General features: G+C 31.3%; 1 protein-coding gene across 1 annotated transcript in view; it reads right to left on the bottom strand.

Moving 5' to 3' along the window:
• The window catches only part of tsl (membrane-attack complex domain containing protein torso-like), a 128,532-nt gene extending 112,602 nt beyond the window's left edge, over positions 1-15,930 (bottom strand). The window contains exon 1 of the mRNA XM_089644518.1: positions 15,388-15,930. The gene's annotated coding sequence lies outside the window, so the exon portion shown is untranslated. The remainder of the gene's footprint in view (positions 1-15,387) is intronic.
• Positions 15,931-16,388: the final 458 nt, after the last annotated feature.

Genomic DNA, 16,388 nt, shown 5'->3' with positions numbered 1-16,388 from the left:
TTTGTTGTATCGTTTTTTTATGTTATAATTCTTAACCTGTGTGTGTTTATATGATTTAAGATTTTCACGGCCTAAAGTATTTTTGTTATTTGTTTTTGGGGTGTTATGCCGTGTTGCGCTAACTCTTTCTTTAGCCAACGTTTCTGACAATGTTACAGTGTCCATCATCAGGGCAGATGTGTGTGTTTTTAACAAGCCTGTGTTGAGGTTAATAATTTTACAAAATAATAAAATAAAAAAATAATACAAAGATTATATATTAAGAGTACAATATTGTTACATTAACTTTTTTACGAATTGGGTACCTACATGGTACCTATTAATCTAATTCCAGCAAATTCATAACAGTATAATGTAGTAAACATGTAGGCAATATTCCAGGCATTTTGTTTGAGTAGGTACCGAGGAAGTAGAACTTCCATCACTGCTAACACTACAAAATCTCTGGGTGGACTCTTAAGACGGGCTGTTTCACAGAATTTGAACAATTCATCAAATTTCAACATTCATTTGAGCGTTCTGTGAATGTCATATTCAAGTTCTGTTATTATATCATTTTTGGCCAGTTACTTGAAAAAAATTAAACAATAAAAGAACTTGAAAATGAACTTTGAAAATTGAAGAATTGTTCAAATTCTCTGAAACAACCCGCCCTTAGTCTCGCCCTGCTGAAATACCACCATTCAGAATCCAAATGTTGCTTAAAAAGGCTTCAATCGTGTTTTATGATCAGTTCTGAAAAACCATTTACTTCTCATTCCCTTCCCCGCTCCCTTCAGCATTACAACATACCCCAATTTGGAACGCCACAGGAGCAGTTGGGACTCTTGTGCGGAATTCACATAAAATAAGAAATCCACACAATGGAGTACGTAGAAATAGATTTGTACATTCAAATGTTTTATGAACTGACATTTGCGTAAGTTTTAAGTAATAACCATAGTCCTCGCCACGACCGGTTCAAGATACCACATGGCAGAGCAGATATTCTAATTCAGATAAGCATAACAAGAGGAATGTTTCAGGGAATGAAATTTCTAAAACTGTAGATTTCCTAATTTGTCCTAAATTAAATGAAATAAAAAATAACGTGATCTTGTAGTAATTTTATACTTTACGACGTCATTGTATAATATAACGCCTTAATTAAGAGTATTTATTTCAATAATTTGAAATTTCATATTATGCTTGTATTTAAATGTGATACGCGATTAAATTCTAGGCTCTGTATAATGTCTTTTCGCAAGAGTTTGAATAGGTTTCCTTGAACGTTCAAACGATTCAGGACTTTGACCATATGAAAGGAGTTGCAAAATTACCGTTGTCAATAATGTCATCTTAGATTGTAGATATCTACTAATGAGTGGGTTGGAAGCAATACAAAGGGAGTCGGCATTAATCACAGTCATACACTCTATTGAGACTATGTAACTATGCTGGACTTGGAACGGCAACGTCTATAACACATATAAGTACATGATCGTTCGAGTTCCAACATCATCGGTTTATGACCTTGGTTGGGAAGAAACAAGTCGCAAATAGATTGTATGCACGCCATATTATATACGTATGTAGAATCCTGTAAAGATGACAATCTAAAAACTGTTATTATAAAATCACATAATATATAAATGACATAAGCACATTTCATGTGTATCAATTATAGAACTATGCAATTATGAACTATGAACCCGGAGTTGACCGTATTAGTACACGGTCAACTCCGGGCAAATTGGTATAAATATACTTACAACATAAACATTAAGTTAAAAAATCTTATAACAGATTCCTAAGCAAAGCCAACAAAATTATCTTCCAAAAAGGTCACATGCCAATAATAATATGGCTTTTGGTTCGGTTTTAATTTATTTTTTCAATATAAAACGGAAAAACTGGATGAAACTTGCAATAAAAAAACAACCTATTTTGTTCAATTATATAAAAAAACTATTTCTACAAAAATTGTACATTGAATCCATGCACTCGGGGGCGTCGCTACTAAGGAAGACACAAAAACGACGGATTAAAAAAAAAACGATTTTTTAATAGGTAGATATCATTTTTTTTTTTTTAAAAGAAAGATAAACATTCCCGGGTTACGAATAACCCAACAATGTTTGAAAATCTCCTACTACCACCACAGAAAGCCGAAAATGTTGCTTGTGTTGTGATGGAGGACTTAGCCAGCCGAGGAATCGAACACGCGACGCTCGGGTGAGACCCAAGCGCTATGCCCACTCAACCACTGACCGGTATTCATTCATTATAATTCCATGTAATTGTGAAGCCTAATCTACCTGTAATGTTGTTGTGCCAAAAATAAAATAAATGGCTATCCGTCAAAGTAATCCAAAAAAAAAAAAACAATAAAATCCTAGGATACATTACACTTCACATTGATATTATTTGAAAACGACAGGGAATTTTCATAATATTTTTTTTCGCAAGAACAGTTCATCACTCACTCGTGCAAAACCAAACAGCATTTCGAGCTCTGTACTATTTGTAAACAGCAGAATAATGTTTGGGAAACTTAATTTATTGTTTGACTGATTGCAAACCGCACATTATCATCATACTTTTGACATAATTAATACAGCTCCACGAAACAGTGAGGTAGAATTTAATTAATTGATATTAATTTGCTAGAATGGTTTGATTTACTCGATTATTTCGAGATAAGATATAGATAATTTAGAAATTTACACCTCGATTAATTTAAATTTAATCTCTCGATTATTTCGAAAAAGTCATCTCGATTATTTAGAACCGAATATTTGGATTGTGCCATAACTAATACATAAAATAAAAAAATAAAAAACATTTTTTTACTTAACTTCACACAGATGGCCATGAGAATAAAATTTCCCTCAAAGCCAATTTCATCTTTGGGAATGCTGTGTGGTAGGTATTTTTATGGAAAGGAAGTAGAAGAAGTTCCGGTTAGGAAAATGGTTCAAGGGGAGAGTAAGAATCTAGGGAAGAGTGTCCAGACGTGACAGAAGTTTGAATATATCCCTCTCACTGCAGCACAAGGCTATTGGCCGAGAGTCCAGTTGGAGATGTCAAAGGGTTGTGGGCAGACCCATACTGAACACACCTCACACCACCTCAATTCGAAATAATCGAAACCTTGCTTGCAAATTCTTAAAAAATAATCGGAATTTGACGATTAAAAAAATATATATTTTCAATCCAAGTATTTTTTGGAATATTTAAGCGTAGTTGTTGTGTTTTCTTTTTTGTGTAATGATTCGAAACATCATTCGATTAAATCAATGTTTCATAACTAGATATTTGAATAGAACAGGATTATAAAAAAAATTGTATATTGTGAAGTCAGAATCGATTTGTTACGTTGTCCATATAATACATTTTTTTGTTGTTATGATATGAAAAAAGAAGGTAGGTATATGGAATCGAAGTCGTAATTGACAATCAGATTTTGTAAACAAAATCTATTGCATTTTCCTTTTGAGCGAACGAATTAAATCAATTGGACCAATTTGTTCGATTATTTATTATCAGTGACGTGCTGTGATTTTTGATTATGCGATCTCTCTTAATAAAAATAATACATCAATTCTTTAACAATCTGTTTATTGTTTTTGTGTTTAATTCGTAGAACTCAATTTTTTTAAATTTATTTAAAATCATATTTAATATATTATCAACCATTAAGTTATATTATACCATTAAGTTCTGCAAGTATTTTTTAGGTTTTTGTTATTGTTACAGCTGTTTCGGCTTTCAAGGCCATTAGCCATTTTGCAGAACTTAATAATTATATTATTAAATTTTATTTTAATAATTTTTTATTTAATTTTTACATTTCTAGTCAAACCATTCATAAAACGGCACTCGAATTGAAAAAAAAGTGTGTAATGCAATTTATTAGCGGATAACGTTTAATAAAGTACCTACCTAATCACCTAACACCTCATCACCTCACAATACATAATATTAAGTGTAGCCTTGGAAATAATAACCATACTTGTAAATGCGAAACCCTTGAATGTATTAAATCTATTAAATATTTAGGTATAATAGTGGATAACCATCTTAAATGGAAACAACAAATTGAAAACACAGCTAATAAAGTGCGCAAGCTTATTTATATATTTATAGCATTGCGGGAAATTATAAAAACTCAAGACATTAAAAAAATATACTACGGGCTCTGTAACTCCGTCATAACCTACGGTTGCATTGGATGGGGTGGAACAGGATTAACAATATTATACCCGCTACTGAAGGCACAGAAATCCATTCTACGCGTCATTATGAAGAAACCCTTCAGATACTCGAGCGACGCTCTCTTCAAGGAGTTTAATGTGCTTGATGTTCGACAGTGTTACATAAAAAAAATAACAATCTGCGTCCACAAAAATAAAAACAAAACGATAACAGTCGATCATAATCATCACACCAGAAGTAAGAGCAGAAACGACCTTTCTATTCCAACTAGCAATACTGCGGCTTATCAAAAAGTTTTCTCATACCTGGGACCAAAAATATACAACAAAATCCCCTATCATTTTAAACTGTGTGAATTATCAGCCTTCGGTACTAAAATTACTAAATGGTTATTAGACTTAGGTAGGACAGATTCCGAAAAATTATTAAAAAACGTAGTCTGAGTTGATTTCTTCGATTTTGTATTTTGTATTTACCTAAAAAATATTTTTCTATTTTTCTTTCTTACATTGATATACTATATTTTTATTTATATTTTACATGTACCTATCTGGATTTTATTGTTTATTACTGCAAAATTGTATTTTCCTAAAAAAATATTTTCTTTCTATTTTTCTTTCTTACATTTATATGTTATATTTTAATTTTATTTTTATATTTTACATGTACCTACCTGGAATTATGTACACGCAACCTGCCAATTTGACTGTCCTAAAACGGGAAACTTCCTAGTTGGACAGTCAAAGCTTCCTTTTATATTTGTATATCTTGTATGTAATAAATGTAAAAATAAATAAATAAATAAATAAATAAATAAATACCTGTATTCCTACAATTTCAAAAAAATTAATATAACTTTGCGAAATATTATTACGAGGATTGCAAGACGACATATTATATTTAATCTAACATTTTCAAAAATACAATTGAAAAATTGTTATATCGAGGGCAAAGCGTGTAATGAAACTAGTCAGCCTCTAGTTTGAGAAACAATGGTACAGTCGTAAGTTACCCTATTTTATACAGACAATTTTGCAATTTTACATAATATTTCCCCCCCCCCCCCCAAAGTCTTTAATAACAATACATGAAAATTGCGACCTTTGAGAAAAAAACCACGGCACGCCATTGGATAATACGCTTTGTATTGGATATCAATTGTTAGAATGATCGCAAACAATAATTGGCAGACCAGTATGAACTTATAAAATTATGTAACCTCAAAATCACAAGTTCAGCACAGGTAGAAAACTAGTTTCAACAAATAATAGACACAGCCTCGTACGCATTTTGTATTATAAAATAAAATATATTGTGTACACTGTAAATAATATCGTATAATATATGTATTATTGTGTTGTGTATTATTTAGTAAACATAAGTTTTACAGATATAAACCACCTAACGTGCTATAAAAGATATTACGATGAAATAATATCGTATATTGTTGTGTATTGAATTGAATCAACAAAGGTTTTACAAGTAACCTGTTTGTATAATTTAAACAACTAATGAGGTTTTATAAAGTCATTATGTGTCATTTTTATACCTGTTGTAATATTCACAAACAACCTTCCGACCATCGAAGACTTTTGGCATTTTATTTCGGTTGAACTCAATGCTTGTTTGATTGACCCATGGAAAATTCTGTGCTTATGACATAAAGCTGAAATACATAGTTTGTTTGTGTGAATCAGTAATATCTCTTGAACGTTGGGCTCTGCAGGCGTTATGAAATCAGCTTAGAGTTGTGTCAATTTTGGAGGTTCATGGGATAACTAACACCTCTTCTATAGGGCACCCCAGGTAGTTCGCTACGTTTGGTGACTTAGCGGGGGTGCCCTGGTTTACGAGGTAAAGTTTTTCTAGGTCTCTGCACACTTTCTGGATCGGCAGACATTGGTTGAGGGAGACCTTTTGACCTCTCCAGCAGTACTTTATCGACCCATCGCATCGCCTTGCACCGCAGTGAGAGTAACGTATTATTGCTTTTTTTAAATGATGAACAAGGTTTTATGCATATCATAAAGGATAACAAATAAGTAATAATTAATCGCCTGAAATATCAATATAAAATGAAAATATCTCCCGATTGATAAAGTTGATTGTTTACAGGTGGAAAAAGTATAATAAGCAATAATTGTTGATTGAGATACTAGTACAAATTGAATCATAGTATATGTTGGAAATAAGCCGACATAGCTCAGTGGTTTCAGAGCACCTGACGGACATCAGAAGGCACGAGTTCAATTCCCGTTGGCGGCATTTATTGCTTATAATTATTTCAAAGATGACATAAACCCTTAGGGAAATAATTTTCCTCACGGCCTTCTGTGAGGGGCTAGTGTAAAAAAATAATTATTGGTAAATAACGGAAAGAAATATCCTGTCTGAAAAGAAAATATGAAAAAAAACATAAATTTATAAAAAGAAAAGAAAAATAGTTATTCATCTAATTTCACACTTCAGAAATCGTGGCTTATTTCTTTGTGTTAACAATTATTTTACATTAATTAAAACTTAATTTATTAACACCTACGATTTTTTTGTGAAATAACATCTCAGGGAGCAACCATAGGATGTAAGGTAATTTATTATACTAAACCGGTGTCTTGTTTACATAATACATATAACGTTTTTTATAACAAAACACATTAAAAAAACATAAATAATTAGTGGTGTCATATTACCTCTTAAGTATTTCACAAGTTGTATGGTTTCAAAGTGCGAATATGCTGCTAGATGTTGACATAACTTCTACGATCTACAAGAGTCCGATCAAATTAGTTTTTTTGTAAAAGATTTTTTTTTAAATATGACCCTATTGGTGTTATCATGTTGCATATGTTTAATTGTTTAAACAAATGCAATTAATTGCATAAATTAATATTCAACAATGGTAAGCAGATGCATAATAATAAGATAAAGATGGGTACACAATGCAATCGAAAAGATATTTTGCATTGTTAGCATTTATACCAGTGCTATTGTTTACAATTAAACAATTTTAAGAATTTGTTTGCAAGAATTATGCAGATAAAGCCTCGTGTACGTTCAGAAGAATAAACGTGGCATCGTGGTATGAGATTCATTATTAATTATTAATTACTAACCATATTTCCGTAAGGAATAGGCTTAATTGTTGAGATAAACAGATGGGCCAATTAGTTCCCAGTACGACGTCGCAGGTTCAATTTTTTGCGAGCCCTCCTCCATCATTCCAAGTCCTTCATCATTCCAAAAGCAATTTTTTCCACTTACAATAATAATAATAATAATAATAATTGGATAATTTGTAGAGCGCCGTTTTTGTGAAAAATCACCTCAAGGGCGCTGTACAATTTATTTCCTAGGATCTACATTTGTTATTTAGACCAACTGTGCCAGCACGAGGTTCGTCATCCGTTCAGGCATGTGTCTGCCGCCAATATAGCGCTGACATGTGTCTGCTGCCAATAAAGAGCGCTGACACAACATCCTCACATAGACAACAAACCTTGGCAGCACCGCTGTGACGCTCGACGAAGCCAGAAGATGGAGACTCTGCTGCAAGAGTCCTAGGTAGCGAAGGAACTGTACCAGCTGCTGCAGGGAGAGAGACTACCCCGTCAACCAACTGTGCCAGCACGAGGCTCGTCATCCGTTCAGGCATGTGTACGCTGCTAATATAGCGCTGACATGTGTCTGCTGCCAATAAAGAGCGCCGACACAACATCCTCACATAGATAACAGACCTTGGCAGCACCGCTGTGCAAAATCACCTCATCCTAGTCTACCTTAGTCTCTCCAGTCACCTCCCAGCCTTTCATGCCACCTAGTGCATCCTCTCGACCCTTTCAGACTCCTTCCTGGCTCCAATACCTAAATAAAATTAAAATTCTTTCTATTGTCGTGATCCGACGGTTTCACACCTCTGTCTCAGACCCTTAGGGCTCGCTTATCGCAGACTATCATAAGCAAAATCTTGAACCAAAGTCAAAGTGAAGTTTATGTGTGTCATCTGTAACAAAATACATAAACAAAAACAGAAAATAAAAACAAAAACAAAAACGTTAAACAAAATATGGCTTATCTGTCCTCCAGGCAGTCATCCTCGGTTGAAAAGGTCCCGTAAATCCCGACACCACTTGACACTTGAGACAGGTATAAAATCTTCGACTGCATTGAGAATCTTTGTTCTAGCTTCACTTTCAAAATTTAATCGGTTTAAAATGCTATAATAATTCCGGCTAAACGGTAGAAGTTACGCGCATTTCGTGAAATAAGAAGGTAAGCACTATATAAAACACGGATGCTGAACATTTTTCAGCGATCTCTTAACAAGGGAAACCTTCTGAAAGGATTAAACAAACCGGAGCGGTTAAAACACGTCCGCTCTCGTAAAACACAGGATTATATGAGTACATTGTAAAATAATACAAATTAATGACATAAAATTCGTTGCGCACGCCGTGATTTGGACCCGCGACCTCCAGCTTGCTAGTCGAGAGACTAACCCCTGGACCACGGAGGCCTTCATATTCTCTGATACCATAACCCGTTTTTTGATCTAAAAAAAGGATTACGTTTGTTCTTTTACCAAAAAATGACCACAATTAAAAATCTACAAACGAGTGCATCATTTCAATAAATAATTTAAAAAGGACCTCCATCAATCATAAATAAAAGTACTTAATATATCGGGAACACGTGTTCTTTTCATAATAAAAAATCATAATGGAATGTGACAATATTAGTTTCTCAATATCAATGAAAACGTGTTCCGCCGTCCTGATAAAACATTCGTTTTTAACTGATAATTTGTTAGGAACTCTGTCATTTCATTCGTTGAACGCCTGCAGTCCCGTTTTAAACAGGAAAACGAATAATTGATCAGATTTTCAATAAATTAACAGCATTTTACATCAGAACTCTTTCTCTGTGTAGGAGTAAAAGGATTTCCAAATATTGTCAGGTAATTCCTAACATTTTAACCGTGAAATTTGTGTCTCTCATTAAAAAAATTCTATAATCAAGTTAGTAATTTTCACTTATTTTTTTTAGACTTGACTAGTTTCATCTCATTACAGGCATATTAAATAGGAACATTATCTATGTCGGGGTGGAAAACATTGGTTCTTTGTCTAATATTTAATAATAATATTTGCTTTATATATCGCTGTTTTCCTAAGAAATCATCTCAAGGGCGCTGGTTAAACGGTCTAATGATAAATAATTACTTTTGACTCCGTAATTTAATTTTATTGCTTTCAACAGTCAACAGAAGAATATGAAAACAATGAAAAATGGTAAAATAACAATCATAATCTTTGTAGTCCAGTTGAAAGTACTAACTAAAAAGCCAAAAGGCCGATTTTTAATATCCTTATACAACCTACGACGGCTTCCGTGGTCGAGGTATAAGGCTCTCGACCAGTAAACCGAAGGTCGCAAGTTCAAATCCCGGGGTGCATAAGTAAAATTTTATTTAATGAATTTGAATTACTTCACAATTTATTCATTTAATAAAATATAAATTATATTTTCGGCACGTTCCAGAGTGGAAGATACTCTCAGTATCGCTCTATTGTAAGATCACTATTCAGCATTGAAACGTTGCTTTAAATGGCTTTAGCCATGTTTGGTGGTCAGATCTGAACTCTAATCAGGTATTCCTCCACTTTCCTCTTCCCCATTTATTTCTCCTCCCCACCACCTTCAGCCCCACAACATACCACAATTGTGGATGCTATAGTCTCACTGGCTCCACACGGTTGGGAGTCTTGTGCGGTATTTCACAAAAAAAACTCTAAATTTCAGAGGTTGTGTAATATTATAATGCAATGGAGAATTTTAAAAATAATTTTGCAGGTGTTCAAAGAACGGCTATGATTTTAATGGGTCGGTGGGTCCAATTTGCATTGATGCATTGTAATTATAATGTAAACAAAACCACAAAGAAGAAACGCATAACAAGGTAGATTATTCAATGCATTATTCCTTGTGTCTACTTTATGCAAAGATATTAGAAGTTATGCCATTCAAATCCTTCGTGTTTGCTTCTATCTACGGTTGATCATCTGTTGATAACTTGATATTATTCAGAATTATATAAATAACCTGAATTGATTGGTAGGTACCTACCTTATTATTATTATGATTTTTAATTCATTTTTTAATAAATAACACGCACACAATAATTTGAAAACAGCATCATTATTTTACCTGCAGGTACTAATAAAAATATTAAGTACCTACATTGATATTTCCGATATGCTAAGATTACACCTCCTAGGAAGGAGCCTCCTGTCCCGGTACAACCCGAATTTTAGGACCGACATTTATTTCGTATATTGACTGCTGTAACGTCATCTATTTTCTGAAATACGTATAAGTCCGCGTGTATATGCCTGATTGCCGTCGTTAATTTTATTTGATTAATTTGTGTTATATTACAATCTACTTGTTTAAAATTATATGTAGTATATATTCGGCACGTTCCAGAGGGGAAGATGCTCTCAGTATAGCCCTGGTGTAACACCACCATTTAGAATTGAAAAGTTACTTGAAATGGCAATGGGGGTGTTTGGTGACCATATCTGAATAGCCAGTTACTTCCCCACCTTCATCTTCCTTTTTTCCTTCCCCTCCCACTACCTTCAGTCTTATAACATACTCCGATTTGGGATGCCATAGTCTCATAGGCTTCAGAAAGTTGGGAGAATTTGGGACTCTTGTACTGTTTCACATTTAAAAAAATCTCTAACTTCGTAAATCACAGACACGATTTTTTATAAAGAAGCTGAGATTTATATTACACAACTCAACGGATAATTAAAAATGACTACAAAAATTAAATTAAATATACTATTTAAATTATTACAATTAAATAATAATTCATTCACTTTGTTACTATGAACAGGTAATAATATTGATAATTTTTATTATCATTAGCGAAGTAGGTAGAGCATAACTTAAAATATTATTGTTAGGTGTAATAAATTGTGTACACTCCCGGTAGGTACATAATTTGTTTATATTCACATACATTGTTGGATCATAATATTGGATGTCAAGGTTACACGTGCTAAATTAACCCGGCGAAAATTACAAAATATTGGATGTCAAGATTACAGGGGCTAAATTAACTCGGTGAAAATGACATATTATTGAATGTCAAGATTACACGGGCTAAATTATCCCGGCGAAAAGAACATAATATTGGATGTCAAGATTATACGTGCTAAATTAACTTGGCGAAATTGACATATTTTGAATGTCAAGATTTCACGTGCAAAATTATCCCGGCGAAAATTACATAATATTGGATGTCAAGATTACATGTGCTAAATTAACCCGGTGAAAATTACATAATATTGGATGACAAGATTACACGTGCTAAATTAACCCGGCGAAAATGACATAATATTGGATGTCAAGATTACACGTGCTAAATTAACACGGCGAAAATTACAAGTGAAAAAAAACAAATGGAATAAAAATTATCATTGAAGAAGAAAATAATACTAAAAAATCTAGAATCAGACAATAAAACGATAACGGTCTCAATTGGGAATCGAACCTAGGATCTTTGTCTTACTGGGACAACATCTTTATCCACTCGATCAATGGGACCTAATAATGTTATCTTGCAATTTTTTTTTAATGATCACACTGTTGTAAAGAATTGGATTACAACCTAGATAGTGTATCGGATAAACATATATGATTTACAAATTTAAAAGGGATGTTGATTTCTTCTAAAAGTCTAAATGAATAAATAATAAAAATTATTTACAGCTTACAGAAATGAAATTCATTTTTATACAAAATAAGTACCTACTTTTTATACATAATTCTACTTTTTATACATAATTCTACTTTTTATACATAATTCTACTTTTTATACATAATCACTACTTTTTATTCATAATTCGTTATTAAATAATACTTAATTAATAATTAGTTTTAGTGCATCGAAGAAGCGATAGATGTAAAGGGCCAAAACATTGTTAAACTGAGTACAAATTATATTATAAAAAATATATAAATACAAATACCCAGGACACATTTTATCAACACTTCGAAACGGTTTAACAGTTATTTCGTTCAAATTAAAATTTATTGTTTTAAATTCAAAGTCTTATGGTCATTTTTTCTCCTCTCATTTAACCTAAACCACGAATCTAAGAACATTAAATAGCTTCATAGTTTGGGCTTCATTACAAAATAAATAAAAATTAAACTAGCCTAAAAACCTATTAAAATATCAAAAGTTTAAAAAAAAAATCTTTAAAATATCTTTTATCATTCTGTTTATTTTTTTTTCAATTATGGTTGATATAATAATACGCATTTTGTTTGTTTCATCAAAATAATAGTTTATTGGCTCATATATTATAATCTAGATCGTGTACGATTACCATAATACCTTAGAGCCTAGTATTAAGAGGAAGCTACAAGACAAAAATATGTATATTCTTGGTAAACCTTATATTTTAGGTAATAGACATTAAAATCGCTTTACAAACGGAGTGTAGAAACGTTCAACTTCGAGCACAAAACTGGTTTTTATTAATTAATTTTATAAGAAAGCAAAAAAGTTAATCAAGTAAAACTGTCACAGATAATCTTAGCTACAAAATTGTATTTTTTTAAAGTTGTTTCCTTTACGCGTTCTATACATTTATATTTTTATCGAGTAATTTATTTTTTTATTTGTATTCTACTCAAGCGAAACGATAGAAAAACCTTCATTTTATCTAAAGCATATTTTTTGGTATTCATAATGTACACCAATTCGTTATAAAGATTAATCAAAATAGTGATTTAGCATTAAGCTTCGCCTTAATGGTGGTTGAGAAAATCACAAAAATTGAAATGTGTAAAATTTATATATATATAAAAAAAAACTAAATTTATATTAAATTTAAAAAACATAACGCGAAGAATAGATGTTAAATTATGTGTTAAAATAGTTATTAATACGCATTATTTTTAATTTCCGGTTACTGAAATAGTTGTTACTTATTGTTATCTAACTGACAAAAAGTGATAATCAAAAATAAATAAATACATAAGGAATATTAAATTTATCCCGAACTATTCCGGGTTAAGAGGTAGTATAAAAATAACAGCACAAGAGCGGGCAATTATTTTCTGCTCCCGCGACCGTTGCACTTGAGCTCTGCGCTGAGGCTACTACCCGCTAACCCCGTTATAACGACAATTAAATTTTATATCGCAAGGTGAACATGAATATGCGAAATAAAGTGTTTCAATATAATTAGTCTCGTCTGTGCGAAATTATACGTCTTCGGCGCAATAATACTGTCTATCCACATTTTATTACATTTCGTGTACTTGGCATTATATTTGCCAATATATTTTTCTCTTTCACAATTTAAGTTTGAGAACCGTTAATATTGTCTTCAAAAATTAAATATTACAATTTGAGGTTTTACACAATAAGTTATTCAAAATTTTTTTATAACTTATAATTCTTTTTATAACAATAAATTCCACATTCCTCAAACATACACTACAAATATGGAATAATATCTTCAAACTACATTGCCTACACACTTCATAATTCGCTTCCAGAAATGTACAAAACCATTGAGAAAAATACAAAAAAAATTAAAATGATGGTTTGAAGAAATATTTTTAAAAATGAAAATCAGTTAATCCATATTTGTATATCTTTGATTGTTCCTTTTTATGGTTACTCTTATTTTTTTGTATTGTATTTTGATGCCAATTTAAAATTGTATGTACTGACTTCTGTATGTATTCTTCTTTTGTATTATTTTCCGACCAATGTATTGTAATATGCTCCCGTCCTAAAATGAGTTTTGTAACTCATCGGGATTGCCCTAGCAAGAAATAAAATAATTTAAAAAAAAACAAAATGAAAAAATAAACCTAGACGTGTGGAAAAGTCAACGCATTAAAATAAAAATGGGATATATCACATTCATCGCCTTGCAAACAAACGCTGTTAACGTATTGATATGTTTGGTGTTAATAATTGTGTTGGTTTCAAAAGGCAACTAATTTCAGACCTATTTGCTCGTTATTAACTTTTTATTATTTCTTGTCTTTTTAAATCTTGTCTCTATACCTTCCTACAAGTACATCGCATACTTCTTTTTAGGTTTATGTTGTTTTTAATACACATGTTAAGAGGAAGCTACAAGCCAAATTTGTATATTTTCTTGGTATACCTTATATTGTAGGTAATAGGCATTAAAATCACTTGGCAAACGGAGTCTAGAAACGTTTAATTTCAAGCACAAAACTGGTTTTTATTTATTTTGTAAATAATTTTATAAGAAAGTAAAAAAGTTAATCGAGTGAAAATGTCACAGATAATCTTAGATATAATACTGTGTTTTTGAAAAGTTGTTTCCTTTACGCGTTCATACATTTATATTGAAAAAAATCATAGATTACATTTATATTTTTTATTGAATAATTTATTTTTTTATTTGTATTCTACTCAAGCGAAACGATAGAAAAACCTTCAATCTATCTAAAGCATATTTTTTGGTATTAATAATGAACACCAATTAGTTATAAAGATTAATCAAACTAGTGATTTAGTTACTTAAAAGTGTACAAGAGAATTGTTGTCCAGTTTTATATTTCGATAGAAATTGAGAATGTGGAGTCTTAAAGGAGCTGATCGCTCTGCAACAGATTTCTTGAACTCGAATTGTAAGGAATATTAAATTTATAAACAAATGTTGAACCAAATTAGTTAGAAGTTTTGAAGTGTTTTCAGTGACGTTTTTCTTATGAACACCACACAATTACACAGGAACTAGTACAAGTAATGTAATCTGTTAACCTTAACCATCGATTAAAAAAACAATCATTCGGAAGGAAAAGGTTAAATATTGTAATTAAAATAAATACATAAAATAACGAAGTGCAATAGATTTGAACCGTAGGGTTAAAATATAGACTTATTTACTAATTGTTTGCTGAAAATACTCTTGCTTAGTAAATCGATGTACGTTAACCTAGTTTACGGTTGTAATAATTATTGCACCTCTAATAATAAGTTGTAATAAAAAAAACATTTGAAATTATTAAATTGTAGCACATCTAATAATAATGTGTCGTTATATTAGTGTAAACGTTATACCGAGGTTCGCCTTATAATAGTCTTCCCCTTACAATAAACAAGGTTTAAAAATATCTCACCTATGTTAGAGCAAATCCGGGGTATAGTATCCATAAAATTCAGTCTTGGCTTTATTAGTAGCACTATTACACATTTAACAATGTATTATCTTTATATTCAAAAACACTTTTAACTAATTTTAGAGTTTATTTTTTAAAAGAGTCATTTTAAATATCACATAACAATTTTGTTAAGAATCAAAAACTTTTATAAATATTCACTATTTATTTTTTTGAAAATATGTTAAACTATATTTTATTGTTTTATTTGCTAATAAAAACACACGCTTTTTCACTTATTTTTACAGAACACATAAATTGTTATTTATTATCAATAAATTGTATTTGAATCCAATCCATTTATCAATAAAAACATAAACAATACAAAAATGTTGTTATCTCAAAGATTATTAACAATTTTGTTTAGCACAGTTCGTTTTTATGATGTATTACTGAGTGAAAATGTTTTGTGACAGCAGTAATCTGACAGATGTGTTCGTAAATAAGAATGATTTTGAAAAACACATCAAAACAGAAATCAACTGCACACTACCACCAACCGAACAATCTTCAAACTACTGACTCCAATACTCAATTTACCCAAACAACTTTGAAACAATCCGCACGAGTTGAATAAATAAATAAACAATACATATAAAATAGACTCACGAATCGAAAAGTTTTATCAAACACTTGCATATTAAAATATGAGCATAGTTTTGGCTGGTCTTTCTGTCGCGTGGTGGTTTTATCATTAATTCGATATCGAACGGATTTAGTTTCACAATAAAATCAAGTTATTTGTGTTTGAAAAATTCACTTGTGCAAGTTTTGTATGGAGGTTGGTCGGGTACCATTTGCATAGGTTGAGTTTTGCAATTAAAGTCTACGAATAAATTATCAATTATTTCATATTTTATTAGACGTTTGTATTTTTTTTTTTAATGTATATTTTATTTAGTTATAAGAGTTTACATCTTATACCTAATATATTATTTACTATGACTACTACAATATTATTT

The sequence above is a fragment of the Hesperophylax consimilis genome, chromosome 21 (assembly GCF_061612785.1).
Source record: "Hesperophylax consimilis isolate HC1 chromosome 21, BYU_Hcon_1.0, whole genome shotgun sequence".
Taxonomy (NCBI): Eukaryota; Metazoa; Arthropoda; class Insecta; order Trichoptera; family Limnephilidae; genus Hesperophylax; species Hesperophylax consimilis.
The sequence above is the reverse complement of the archived record's forward strand: the minus strand, read 5'-3'. Positions and strand labels throughout refer to the sequence as shown.